At 31.5% G+C, this 15,598-nt stretch overlaps 1 long non-coding RNA gene across 1 annotated transcript; it reads left to right on the top strand.

Annotated features, from left to right (window-relative positions):
• Positions 1-1,011: 1,011 nt before the first annotated feature.
• On the top strand, positions 1,012-7,118 carry LOC148613926 (uncharacterized). The gene is made up of 3 exons (XR_015923170.1): positions 1,012-1,048; positions 1,415-1,726; positions 5,348-7,118. It is a non-coding gene; the product is annotated as an uncharacterized LOC148613926 (long non-coding RNA).
• Positions 7,119-15,598: the final 8,480 nt, after the last annotated feature.

The following is a 15,598-nucleotide window of genomic DNA, read 5'->3' as shown; positions in this document are numbered from 1 at the left end:
TGGTTTCCTATTTATTTGATCCCAATGCTGCTAATGAGGTCACTAATTGAAACACGCGTACATCATTTCGAAATGATATTTTGTATTTTACTTGTCTCAAGGAGGTAGACCTAGGGTAAGGTATATAACTCTTGAAATCAGTGATATGTCTGTACCATACTCAATTTCACCAAACCTCTCAAGTTTTTTTGTTTTTTGTTTTTTTTGTTTTTCGTTTTTGTTTTTGTTTTTTTTCTTGTTTGAACCATAAAAAAATCAATCCAAATTAATTAGATGCTTACATAAGATGGATGTAAAATGCTGTTTACAAACGTTCCAATGATTTGTAAGAGTTGTGTGCCTTTATCCTAGGTCTACCTCCTTAAAGTGTCAGTGTCTGAAATATTGTTTTATATTACTTTGGTAAATTTAGTTATCATCCCATTGGAATCGAAATCATGGGAATCTAGATTTGAGCTGAAATCAAAAGAAAAAAGACCATTCATCTATTGAGAAGAAGATCACCATAGTTATACACCTGTGCCTCACCTAATATATGTTTTTTTTTTTCATCACCTGTGGCACATAAGGCCTCAACAAGTTTTCTGATAAATTGTCAGTTATATTTAACATAGATAAATTCTTTAGGATGATAATCTAGAAGCAGTAATAAAGGGAACCAAGGTTATAGCGGTAAGCAAAAGAATGCAATCCAGGGACAAAGACCAGACATGGAAAACAGACATACACAACAAAGAACATAAAGTAACTAAAATCATATATACAAAGTAACAAAAGTAATTGAGCGTCTAGATTGATGATTGACGGAATCAAATGTAAGTATTTGTTAATGTATGTGCATGATTAGTATGAACTTGTGGTGAATATTTTACAAGAACTATTAATATGAATAAAATACTTTAATGAATTCAATAGTTGGTTAACAAAGGTTTGAATACCATTGGCAACAAAACAACCAATAAGATACTAGCTTGCATGTTGCCATTTTGTTTTCAACCACGACATTAACCCTATACCTTTGAACAACTTGTGTTACGCTAGAAATCAGGTAAGAAAAAACAATTTCATTAACCGAATCTGGGCTTGAAACTCATACTCATACCTTTTCTTGTAAATTATCCATCAAATGATGTACATTACAAATTTGTTATCTTGACAGAAAGCTATATCTTTAAGACGATGGTCTAGATATTAATGCATCAGGATCTCATGCGTATTATTTCATAACTTATTTCCTGCGAGAACTAATTAGATTTCAGATAGTAATATGTACACTTTAACTGTATGATAAAAGAAGAGGATTTTGTGTTATTTGATTTGAACAGAAATCATGCGATACGATATATATATTGTATCCGATATAAATAAATGATAACAGTTGTGTTACCACTTTGTTATATTTTTTCGATTACAGAAAGCTGTGTTACGTCACTGTAAGTACAAAGGCGTATCGTCAAACAAGGCATTCCTGAATGGCCTACTTATCTCAAAATTAATTTCAGAAGTGCAAAAAAAAAGAATCAATCACAGTTAGACATCGCAAGACTAGGAAGTTTTAGACACCCTCTGACAGGATATAAATAACAATTTTGGATAGCCTCAGCACTTGCGTTTTTACATTTATTTAACTACAAACAGCAAAGTATGTATTGATCCTGTATACCTTCGGTATCCACTTTGTTGGAGCAGAACCCACGAGTTAATCATTTGGTATCGTTCAATTATTGTAAGCATGCATGCATATTATATTACATATTATACACCACAGAAAATGCTTTAGAATAACTGACATAAAAAATGTCGGAAGTACTTACCTTGCACAGCAAATTTTCACCCTATGATGTGATCTAAGATCTACACACTATGAATATTATTTCATTAATCCGAAAATGATGCCGATAAAATGAAACCTTCAACCGCGATTGACGTATCTTGAAATCCACTCAACTCTCACATTGGAACATGTATCACATAAGATTTGATATACTCCCACAACAATATATGATTTATGATAGTTGATATTAAATACAGTGTACTTGATCACATTAGAGGGAAATTAATTTGCTTTACAAGAATCTATGCTTTACTTTATTGTGCATAAAGATATTACGGGTTGTACGTGTTATATGTTTTCAATAGTCAATGACGGGAAATTTAGATCTAAAATATAATGGAAATTTTGTCTTAAAAACAAAAAGCTGACATCATTAAATAAAAGATATGCCGTTTTGGACGTGTACTATTCCAGGTGTGATTAAAAAATAAAGCAACTCAAAATTAAATTGGTATTAAAAATAATTGAAAGTTTTATTAAATTTACAACAACCACAAAGACTTGGTACTCGTCATAAAAAAATATGTTCTGATATAAGTATAGCCTTTAATGTGTTTTAAAGCATCCCTTCGGCTCCTGCGTATGGAGTGTTCATATCACAACTCATACGTTATGTCAGAGCTTGCCGAAACTACGCAGACTTTTTGTATCGCGCTAGAACTCTAACAAATAGGCTTCTGGAACAAGGTTATGTTGCTACAAGATTGAAGTCATCACTACAGAAGTTTTATGGTCATCATCATGAACTCGTGGATCGTTATGGTGTATCCGTCTGCACCATGAAAACTAATATATTCAACGGGTCATAGTTTCCCTTTCCACGTTTGTCTACCCCGGACTTGATTTTGTATGAGCAATTAGGCAGGTGTTTGTAGAAAAGCAGAGGACGCTTACCCTACCGGTGCACCTTGTCCGTGCTCCTAGTTTTTAGTGGAGTCCGCGCTGCTCATTTACTTTTGTTACTTTGTATATATGATTTTAGTTACTTTATGTTTTTTGTTGTGTATGTCTGTTTTCCATGTCTGGTCTTTGTCCCTGGATTACATTATTTTGGTTAGCGCTATAACCTTGGTTCCCTTGATTACTCTTTCTATTGTTTTTGTTTTCTATTATGTATTTTCTAAGAAAACTCATAAATTTTGATTTTTAGAAAGTTTGTCTTTTTGTATATCTATTTCCTTTTTAAATAAATTGCTTCCATTGTGGCAACAATGGTTAAAGTGTCATTTACGTTTTATATATCTTATACATTGTAATATACCAAAAGTAACTAGTTAAAGTATAAATCGACAAACGTACTCGAATCACACACACACACACACTCTTCAACCTTTTCCGAGATAACAAATGGCATTTACTATTCCTTGTTTTATAGAAAGAATGATATTAAACTAATCATTTTACAATGTATAAAGTTGATTATGAATGTATCTACGAGGTTATTGTAACGTTTACTGTAGTTGAAACTCACCTGCACAATGTGAACACGAAATACGCTTAAAACAGGTACATGACATGTAGGCTTTGTTGTAATTTTTGCGAGAGTTTCCAGCCATTTTATATTTCCGAATTACCTCAAATTTCTTGGGAGAAACAGATTCTCTCCCTTATGCTCTCTGGGATCATATGATTTCTCCACTCTTTATAGTTGATATTTAGGCATAGTTTTACTATATCGAGTAGAGAAATCTTGTAATATCCTTGAGACTGAAGGAGAATCTGAGAATCTACATTTCCGTTATATGTTCAAGATGTTGGTTTTAATAAACGAATGGATCAAAATTTCTTGCAATTCATTTTAAGATGTTTACTTGATAACAGTTTTACTTCATTTTGATTTTTATATGTACGATGTATGATGAATAGCGGGCAAAGATGTAAATGAATCTGAAAGTAGTTACATATTAAAGAAAGTTTGACGATAAAAATATATGTAATAAACATTTATCAATTTCATATACTAGCTCATAAAGATTTCACAGTGTTTTTGATACCACGGTACGAGTATAATCAGAGTTATATTTTTTTCCGAGGCGGGTTAGGTTTTTGACAACAGCAACAACGGAACAGTAAAGGAAGTATATTTTTATTTTCTTTATTTTTAGAAGAAATATGGGAAATCTTGTCCCACAGACCAACAGACTGTTGTTGAGACAATTCGTATTATGATAATGATAAGGAAGATATAAAAGAATTATACTTGATACTTCAAGAATTTTCAAAATAATATCACTGACCCAAATCCTACCTTGAACCATCAAGTATAAATGACAAACTGAAGAAATGACATTGATTTTGAACAGAAGAAGGGATATGGACAAAGACAAGAAAGATGTGAAATCCATTTTGCAGATTTGCAAAGTTTTATGCACGGATAATTGGACAGATTAGGTATCAAATTCCATACCAATCTAAATGAATAATTATCCAATCTTTTGTTATATTAACATTTAGACACATGAAGATGATATGTACATTTTTGCCTAAGAAAAGGGCACGTAAAACTGAAAGTTTGGTATAGTGAGTAAAACTGGAAGTTGGTAACTTTGGAAAAAAGTTGTCAAAGCGGAACGAAATATATACTTAATCTGTAACTCATCAGGGTAGACTCACATTCATGTACCAACAATCAGCTCAATATCTGCAAGCGTTTAGAAAAAAAAGTGTAAAAAACATAAATTTCGGAAATTTCAAGAGCCATAACTGACACAAATTGGTGAAGCGGAACGAAATCTATACTTGATCTGTAACTCATCAGGATAGACTCATATACCAAAAAATCAGCCAAATATCTGCAAGCATTTAATAGAAAAACAGCGCGGAAAACTTAAATTTCAATAACTTTTTCAATGTTCAAGGATCATAACTCCGACAGTAATCAGCCAAGCGGAACGAAATGCTAATTAGATCTGTAACTAAACAAGGTTGACTCACATACTAAAACTCATCTCAATATCTGCAAGTGTTTAGAAAAAAATGCGGAAAATTTCGATTTTTTTCTGGGCGGACAGACAGACGGAGTGCAAATGTAAAGTCCCCTTCGACAAAAGCCGTTAAGGGACTTATAAATATTCCCACCTTTAAATAGGAAATCATAATTTCCCATTTTTTTATTTATATAATGGATAAAAAAAACACCAAATGAGGGATGCAAAAAATGTGGTACCCTAAATTGGAAGTTAACCCTTATTTCAGGTTTTGTTCCCAACCTGCAAAATGGCAAACAAGAAGAAAATAAATGAACTAATGGAGAGACGTTCTGGTGTTGGAAAATTCTTTTCATTTTAAAATTATTGTTACATTTGTGCTTAATGTAATGTATAATTATAAATTGCAGTCTAGAAACCACCCCTTTTAACGCCACTGTAACCCTCTCTTTTCAAAAGCTTTGGGTCTACAACATTTGATAAATGTAATGTTTGTCCAGCTGTCCCTGGATTAAAATACCCAAGTATATGTACATGTACATAGTCAGTTTTAAAAAAAAAACTATGTATACTTTTATTTTTCAAGTTCTTCAAAGTTACAGATCCATACAGATACAAACAAATTTAGTACGAAGACCTGAAGATGGAGAGAGATTAAGATGTAGACTTTATTTTAGATATTATACATCTTATAGTTACAGAGTGAAAGTTAAATTGACATGTAAATGGAAATTACTTTTTGAGTAAATATATGAAAATGTCAAATAATACTCACTATATAATTAATCAGGTGACATTTAATAGTTCGAAGTAAGTCCCTTGCCTAATTGATTTTTACCATTTTTTTAATGATTTTTTTTCAATGTGTAATAGTTTTAAAACTTTAATGATTTGCAAGTACCAATAATCTTAAATAGGATGGAGTTTCCTAGAAAACAGTTTTAAGGGGTTAACTTTTTGGGAGGGGGGTTTCAGTGTTAAAATATTAACAATTTAGGCTTGTCGCCTGAATGGGTCCTCTATATTTTGGATTGATTTCTTTGGTAAATCATAAGTAGCAGAAAAGACTTGAACAAGATTATTTTTTGTTCAAAGAAATCAGTGAAGGCAGGGACTACTTTTTATTTTTGGTCATATATTGGTTCATTGTCTGCAGACACTTGGTTTTTGTGCTATACCTTGAGTACTGGTTGATATTTATAAAATTTTATAACAAGGTTACAAACTCCAAAAGGAAGGTTGGTATTGATTTTGGGGTTTATAGCCCAACAGTTTTCGAATAAGGGGCCTAAGAGGGTCATAAAAAGGCATTTGATAGAATTCAACTTCATAACTCCAGTACAAGCATAGGAATGTTTATGAAATTGTTCCTTAATATTCTATAATAAGCATGTTATTTGAGTTTACCTTCAAATTTGTTCAGTAGCTGGCAGCAATACAGCTTTAATATAATTAATTCTACAGTTGAGCATCAACGGACGGTTAATTTTATTTTGGGTATTGGAATTGAATTTTTCTAAAGAGTGAAAATGTGTTTTTATGGGGTAAATGTTACCATGCTCAACAAAGTTGTTTAATACAACCATCTCTCTGAGGCCAATTGTGTAAAAATTAGCAGTTTGTTTCAAAAATTGAACTTAACCCCTTCATTACGCCTCCCAAAATGGTATATTGATTTTTTTAAATCTTACAATATTACCATAAAATCCCAATTCCTTAAATATCCTGAAAAGTTGTTGGTCGGCAAATCGAATCAACACAATTGTCCTTATTTTAAGGGTTGCAAAAAGAAATTTGTTTAAGGTAATGTGTTTATTTTTCACACATATACACTTGTACATGTACATTATTATTTCAGCAAACTTTTTTTTAACTTCCAAAGCTCTATCATGTTTTTAAAACATTGTAGTAGTTGCTTCAATAGGTTAATTTAATGTCTATCATATAATCCTAACACATTGAATTAGATCCAAATGGCCTTCCATATTTTTCTCACTAAATAGAAAGTAAAAGTAGCTATAAATAGAATTGAAAGTAGTCTCAATATAAATTGCTTCCATTAAAATTCATTTTGAGTAATTTACTTGTTAAAATTAAGTATAGTTTTAAGATTTAGAATTCATTAAAAAGGGTAACTTGCACTATATACATGTTTGTTAAATATTTTGTTTACTTTTTATAGGTAAATATGAACTTACAAAAGATGTATATTTAATGGCATTGTGGCACCCTTATATGCAAGATTCAATGATTAGAGTAAAGGAAAAATGTTTTTAAATGGCTTAGAAAGCTTGTGCGGGACATTTTGGTATATGATATGGTCTTTTGGCATACACTAATAAAATATTGAACTTTCAGTTTTTGGCTTGTTTTCTCTTAGCGAAACCTTAAAGCTCTCACAATATTATTATTAAATTAACACATTTTTACACAGTTTATTGAAACCAAATTATCCGGCTTGTTAATTCTTGCAAATTTACATGGTGGGAAAAACAATCGTTTGTTTATTTAGTATCTTTATGTTGTATATAATTATATTGTTTATACTGTATACCACATGTTTTTTGTACTCATACTCATCTGCAGACTAGATAAACTTAAATTACATAAATATTTAACATGATTAAAACCAACGATTTATGTCACTTACTGCATTGGTACCCTTCATATTCACCAAACATAACTTACGGTTATATTTCAACTTTTAATCCCCTGTGATTTGAAGACGTGTACGCAATGCATATCAGTTTCTTTATAAACAGCCTATTTTGATCGAAAGTCTGTTTCATTCTTTGACTACTTTATGATTTATGATTTGTCTTAAATGAAATCAAGAATGTTATTTTCTGATACGGAGTAAAATCACAACACATTGTTAGCATAGTGGTGCCATTATATGAGTAATACACGGATTAATGAGCAAAAGGTCAAAACATGTATCGACAGGGTTGTCTGGGCCTCATTATAATCGCTTGTTAGCAAAATGTATATGTATTGGTTCTTTCATGTTCATTCAGTAAATGGAATGATGAAGTATATATCTCACATATAATCGAGTTTGTTTTAATCTAACACAGGCGGCTTCTGTAAGTTATATGTTGACAACGGCCAAGTTATTTCTAGTGCAAATATGTTACATTGTGTGGTGTTTTTAAAATTTGACGTCAAAATGTACTTTTTATACGAAAATCATACGTTAAATGGGCTGAGGTAATCTCCTTTGCACCCATACCCATCAACTACAAAACAATGTAATATAATACCATAATATTACTTATTCGCTAATCAATTAATCGCAAACAATTAAATACATTGAAGTATTTCTCCATCTTGGCCTCTTTTCACTTCGTTAAGGCAAACGTATATTGTTTTTTTTTATTATTATTATTTTATTATTTTTTTCTTTTTTTTTTTTGTATTTAGAGTCAACATTAACTTCAACCTACTATTGTCTACCAAAGGAAGTAAATCTACGTGTATAGGCATCATTAAGAACCCACATGTATTTGCTTTCTTATAGGTTGTAACACTTACGGTGACTTGGTCATATATAATTTACCCCTATATGATTGAAAAATCACATTCACATTGATGTGTTGTGTTCAATGAAATAAAAACAAACAAACAAACAAACATAAAAAAAGAAAGGAAAACAAAACAAAACAAAACAAAACCAAGCAAACAAACGCTAGAATATTCATGCTTCAGTAAAAATGATTTGTTTGATGTTTTTTGTTCATAAATATTTCATCAATATATTTTTACAATTGGTAGTTCTGGGGTTCTTTTGTTGATTTATCGCGATCCATTTTTGACAGTTAATTTCAGCTTGTTAGACTATTCTGTTTGTCGTGATCACATTCTAAAATTTTCCCTAACGTGACTAAAACAGTACAATGAGTGCATGAAGAAGGTATTTCAGTGGTTTTCTGAATAATGCAAAATATTGACATTGCCCATGAAAATTGAATGTACCAGTTTGAGTGAGTCATTGTTTCGGAAACGAGTGTCTCCAGTGGATAAAAAAAGTAATAGACATTCCTGGTTGATATTGACGGGGAGCATCAAATCATAAAAAGCAGTCAAATTATATCAGTAAATATTAGATCAGTCATTGTATATCTTTGCCTTAAATTCTTATTTAGTTTTTTTACACAGAGCATTTTTCAAACAAAAAAAGGAAAATGACAAAAACAAAAACAAAAACAAAAATAACTTAAATAAAAAACAAAACAAAATCAAAACAATAAAAATAAATCAAATAAAATCAAACAAAATTAAATACTGCGCTGTAAAATAACATGTCTATTACTTGTTCTTCTCTTTTCTTTTTAAGGTGGTTGAAAACTGTTTGTTATGATGATAAGATTAAAATGTTGGTCTGAAATACCAGACCCTGTAATCAAAATACGTTTGACCAGGTATCTGGGCAATTACCACTCAGTCGTCAAGTAAGAACTTATAGAATGCAACAATATATTGTTGGAATGGTCAGCACTTGCATGTGGAGTGTTCATATCACAACTCATACGTTATTCCAGAGCTTGCCGACACTACGCAGACTTTTTGTATCGCACTAGAACTCTAACAAATAGGCTTCTGGAACAGGGTTATGTTGCTACAAGATTGAAGTCATCACTACAGAAGTTCTATGGTCGTCATCGTGAACTCGTGGATCGTTATGGTGTATCCATCTGCACCATGAAAACTAATTTATTCAACGGTCATAGTTTTCCTTTTTCCTTTGTCTACCCCGGATTTGACTTTTTATGAGCAACTCGGTGAGTGTTTCTAGAAAAAGCAGAGGATGCTTACCCAGTGCACCTGGTCTATGCTCCCAGTTTTTAGTGGTGTCCGAGTTGCTCATTTGCTTTTGTTACTTTGTATGTATGGTTTTAGTTACTTTATATTCTTTGTTGTGTATGTCTGTTTTCTATGTCGGGGCTTTGTCCCTGGATTACATTCTTTTGATTACCGCTATAACCTTGGTTCCCTTGATTACGCTTTGTAAGAATCATGCAAAATCTGAAAAATGTGATACACCCAAAAAAAGGCTACATATTTTCATTGTTGTATTTAAGTTGTTTTATGGGTCTATACGATGAAATGTGTAATTATTCATTCAAATCTGCCTGCTCTTAGAAGATAATCGACATTGGAAATACAGTAGATTCTGTTGTATTTGAGGGTCTTTTACAAATTTATATCCCTTACTTGTGAAATCTACAGTGCATTCTATATAATGTTTGTCTCCTAAGAGCACGGGTTATATGAAAACCCACATGTTTCTTTCTGTTTACTATGACATTTCAAACAAGATATCAAAAATAATAATATGTAGGCTTTTTACACATGAATCACATTTTGCATGATGCTTAGCTGGAGTGATACTTAAAATCTGTATTTTTTCTGTTACTTTGTTTAATTTGAGTTTTGTCAGTCATTGTTTCTGAAACATTCAAAAGTGAATGAGGTCAATAATAAATACTCCAGAAATTTGATCTAGTAAAATACCCTCTTTATATCGGATATTAAAAACCGTTACACGTGTTAACAATTTTCAACCATCATTCTTTGTGGTGCATTCATCGTAAATCAAGTGTCGCACATCCTGTGAACAAAACAAAATCTGGTTGTTTGACTTATGATTTCGTGGTAATTTTGCATGATTTATTACGTGATAAAATTTGGTGTTGACGTAAAATAAGAGCCTTATCAAATGTAATATTATAAATATAACTAGATACTACTAATTTCATGATGATCTCTCATATTTTCACGAATAAAAAATAAATGTTAACATTAATTAACATTAATATTTCATCTATGTGTATCAAATAAAAATCATACTACAACAAAACGTAATGCTATAAAATTATTTTGTTTCTGTTAAAGTTACTTTGCTTTGTTGTATTTGTCAAATACAATAACTGCAATTAACAGCCCAATTTATGCAATGCACATGCATTCCGTAATGCACAGAATGACAAGCCGATTTATGTTTATCATTTTTGTTCGTTTTTTCTTGGAGACTTTCTTTGAATAAAATTGACACCATGAATTGACATTGCAAATGGCGGAAATCAACAACAATGTGACATTATGCGAGGTTTTATGGAGCTACTGATGACTACATATTTATCAAATATTCAATTTAGTAAACGAAAAGGATAAACAAATAGCACTATATCGCTTTTTCAAAGGCTCTTGTCTGTCGAAGCGATGGTAGTTATGCTTGTTTATGAAATGAACATGGTATTATTACTATTTTAAATCTGTCATCGTAAAATGTGTTCAACTAAACATAGCGTACGAAAATTACCTATGCTCGTTAGGTTGTATTTATTCGGGTATATTTCCTTTATAAGTGTTATATTGTATATATGTATATATTTTGTTTAAATAAAAGTTACATATATAAAATAGTATGAATATACACTCCTTGTTCATGGCGAGTACATTTAGCGTTGAATAGTCGTAAATGACTCAATAATTAGTATTTTTTATATTCACTAATAAAACGACAAGTTGTTGATAACTGTAATCAGGTATTAGTTATGTCTGACTGACACTGTTCAGTATAGTTATAATCGGAATTACTTCTTATTCAAGTATATCAACTTGTTGCTTACATTTAATGTAGCAAAATATAGATTAGTTTGTGTCTATATGTTGTTTAATTAAGCATGAATAGTTTGACATAAGTAAGTTTGTTACTCTCAAAATAAATACATGTTCCACCTCTAACCATTTTAAAACACACTAAATCAATAAGAAGATGTGATATGATTGCAAATGAGACTCTCATCTACCAAAAGCCAAGCGTTGAACAATGAAACTTCCTCAGGTCTCCATGTGGACTTCAATGATGGGCAACACCAGTACAACGAAGAAAGCTGTTGAATGTTCCAAACATATGAAGTGAGAGTAATCAAGGAAACCAAGGTTAAGTAAAGCAAGGCTGAATAAGGTTGGTAAATGGCCGTAATGGAAAACTATTCATATTTTGACAAAACTCGACCTTATCTGTAAACAAAAACGTAAATCGAGTAAAAATGAACATAAAACAAACAATGACAACAACTGGAGTGTAGGTTCTGGTCTTGGGACATTAGTTCATGCCGGTTGTAGTTGGATTCGTGTAAAGCGGTCCTCTCTGTTTTTTATCTCACAATACGTTTTTTTTTTCATCGGTTTCATCATAATATAGACCAAAATCTAAGTTGTTTTTTTTTTGTTTGTTTGTTTGTCATTTTTTGTTTGTTTGTTTGTTTGTTTTTGTTTGTTTGTTTGTTTTTATGTTTTTGGTTTTTGTTGTTTTTTTGTTGTTTTTGTTGTTTTGTTGTTTTGTTTTTGTACTTTTCTGTTTTTTTTGTTTTGTTTTGTTCTTGTTTTTTATATGTATTAACTTAACAGGTCGAAGACGATTTTAATATTTATCCATAATGAAAATCAATACTATATCAAAGTTTTAAATTAAGAATATAGAACCGTATTTTAGCAGCATTTTAGATTTAAACACAAAAAGCATGGGTACAATTGTTTCCATGTTATCTCTCCTTGTGTATATTACCACATTGTTTGCAACCATACACCATTGTATCAGCTTGTCGTAAAAGGCGACTAAATAGTGCTCAGAAGCCTAGCCGGGGGCACAGAGCAACTGGCTTGTATGCCCCAGGTGGTGGAATGGGTACCCTGGCATGTTACATGTTGGGGTTGTCAGGCTATAGAAAACCTGACCGCAAACCATAGTGGTGCACCGTGTTGGAAAAGATGCCACGTTCCTCGCACGTTAAAGAACACTACTGTGGTATTCTCCGCCACAAGAGGCTAAATTACCCGACACGACCCACTTCTCCCTATTTCCAGTGGCAATCAGAATTTGTTGACCCCTTTATGCTTGTGTCCCATCCCATTTTTCATTTCATCATCATTTCATGTTCATTTTATCATCCACTTCATGTTCATCGCCTGAATGCACTCAAATATTGCTGCTCGGGCGTTAAACCCCAACAAACAAACAATCAACACGTTGTGATTTGGTCTATTGATCGTGTGGGATTTACCTTATTATAATTCAAACATTAAATTACATGAATACTTTTGCATTCGGAGTTCCATAAAAATAAGCGTAGGCTGTTTTAAATAACCGTTTACCAATGCATTACGTAAATATTAAATTACAACAAAATGTAGTAATAAGTGCATCCCAGGCAAAGAGTATTTCACATACAATGATGTACAATCATTTTGTGAGATAATAAGTCAGATAATAGAATCCATGAAAACTAATTTAATAAATGCGTCAAGGAATCATGCAACTTCAGCTTCAAACAAACAAAACGAGAAAAAAACCCAAATATCCTCATTCATTGTAAACCACCAAGCGAACTCAAGAAAAACATATCTTGCAGCTTATTCCTAGTTTTATTGTTTTAATAATGTCAGTAGTAGATACGTCACAAATATGATGTCTTTTGATTTTCTTTAAAATAGGATATACTTATTAAAAGTCTAGGTCAGTTAACAAAGAACGCACTTCTAAAATTAAGAAACAAAAACAACTTACAGGCGTATATCATTATGTTAGAGAACGAACGAGTTTGAATTGCGTACAAACACTAATTGGCTCTACATAAATATTCCTTCCTATTTATTGTTTTCGCTTCTGTCTGATTTTTCAATTTACAAGACAAATCTACTCGGTCGGTATTCTTCCGTATGACCACGGAGATTAAATAAGGTCTTTATGTCTATAAAATATTCATACATGCAAGTGTAAGTAAGTGTGAAACTGCTTGCTGCAAATGAAATGCCGTGTATATATTTTGTTTAGTTTTACATTGTAATGTGTATGCAAAATTTAGGGAACTATTAATATCTTCATTCATACTCTTTAAATTTAAATTCATTTCTTACAAACGAAAACCACATTTATATGAGATTATGTTTGATCGAAAAAGTAGGAGAATTATTATATATCATCCAAGGGTTTCTGAAATCTCCCAGTCTTGTATGAGAAAAGTAGGTGTCAAACCATTTTATCAAATCGAGTTTGTTTTCTGATTTAATCTTCCAATTGAAATGACCTAGATTTAACAACCGATCTTTTCAATATGGCAGTGATACTTCACTACCTTCAAAACAGGTGTTGCATAGTCATCTAGGACATCCATAAGCATGTTAATGTGAATCTTTTCAATATATGGAGCGTGGTTCATGGATCTTGGGTCCTTTAGAAAGGATCTTAAATGTATTAAAAGAAACTAAAACTCATACTTAAGAACAACATAGCCATCAGATGTGAACATGATTTTAGATTGACAATTTGAAATAAGTTTAATGAAGTATAATTATCAAAAACAACTTTATTGTGACTAGCATCGAACGTATTTACCAGAGTATAAACATGATCGTGCAGATGATCACCAGATGACCTTTACCGAGTAATAACACATATTTAAGATAGATAATAGCTATTACACGATGCCATATTTTCTCTCATCTAACAAAATCATATTTCTCTTCATCGTATGATCATTGTGCAATAGCCAGAGCTTCAATATGATTAGAATATTTCCTTTGTATACAAGGTATCTGTATGGGATTTCAGTTAAAGAAAGGCATTTTAACGCTACATGAGTATTGCCTGTATTTATTTTATTATTTTTTTTATTTTATCTTATTCTATTTTTGCTGAATCAACTGCATCAGCATCGTGTTAAAAGAAATAATTCTATCGACAGCATAACCATATCATTATTGTAAAATAAACCGTTGGTATGTATTTCATTCTACGTTGTTATTATATTGTGAATACTTTTTTTGTGTCTTAGAAATGAATCATATATAATGCTTAAATACGGAAGTGTCTTCTATGTTAACGCATAATTAACGTTGATCAAAACAAAGTATGATTCCACACATCATTTCCTCAAGGAAATTATAAGTCGCCGGTGAGAATGTACTTGAAAAGATATGTTCAGACTTTCTGATTAGATAGAAGTTTATTTTTTCTAATGTCAAACTTGATTGGTTATGCTATGTCTTGGAAATAATTTTATGATTGACTTATATTCTGAGTCGCATGTGTCCACATTGTAGTCTACATTAAAAACAATATTTGTTGATAAATAATCCGATAGTGCAGACGTCAAAAGAACAAGTCCGTACAACGAATGTTTTTTTTTTTTTTTTTTTTTTTGTCGATTTTGTGAAGAAAAATTATAAATATCTGAAAAAGAAACATACTGCCATACAAGTAAAACATAATACATTATTTCAAATATTGACCGTTTCGACACTTATTTTACCAGCGAATGAGACGTAATATATTAAAACTTTGGTCGAAAATATTATGTATCAGACAGGCGACGAAAACACATTAAGAATTCAGAATTGACTTCAAGCTCTGGAATACGTTTACAACTGGAACATATTGAAACCATAAACAAGTGATACTAGTATTTCAATGTATAATGAAATAGATATTTACAATAAAACAAGAGGCTCTATCGAGCCTGAACCGCTCACATATTTATTTTTTCCCGTTCGCGGGTATGTTAGGGAATTTTCTTGAACATCTGGGTGACGTCTAATCACGCGCACAAAACGTAACGTTTTAAGTTGGGAGTATTATTTCCGGAAGTAGCCAAAATCTCTGTAAATAACACATTAGAATATTTTTAGTATTAAATGTAGTCCTTAGTTCTTTTAATCTGTATAATTAACGATCTGATTCTTTATGAAGAAACAGAACATAACAAATCTGACAGCATTTTTTTTTGTACCAATTTGACGTCACAGAGAAACCTGAAACGTCAGAGTACCTGTA

Source organism: Perna viridis, chromosome 6, assembly GCF_037379345.1.
Source record: "Perna viridis isolate PV_CMFRI_1.1 ecotype Kerala chromosome 6, ASM3737934v1, whole genome shotgun sequence".
Taxonomy (NCBI): Eukaryota; Metazoa; Mollusca; class Bivalvia; order Mytilida; family Mytilidae; genus Perna; species Perna viridis.
Note: the sequence above shows the minus strand (reverse complement) of the source record. Positions and strands in the feature narration are given on the sequence as shown.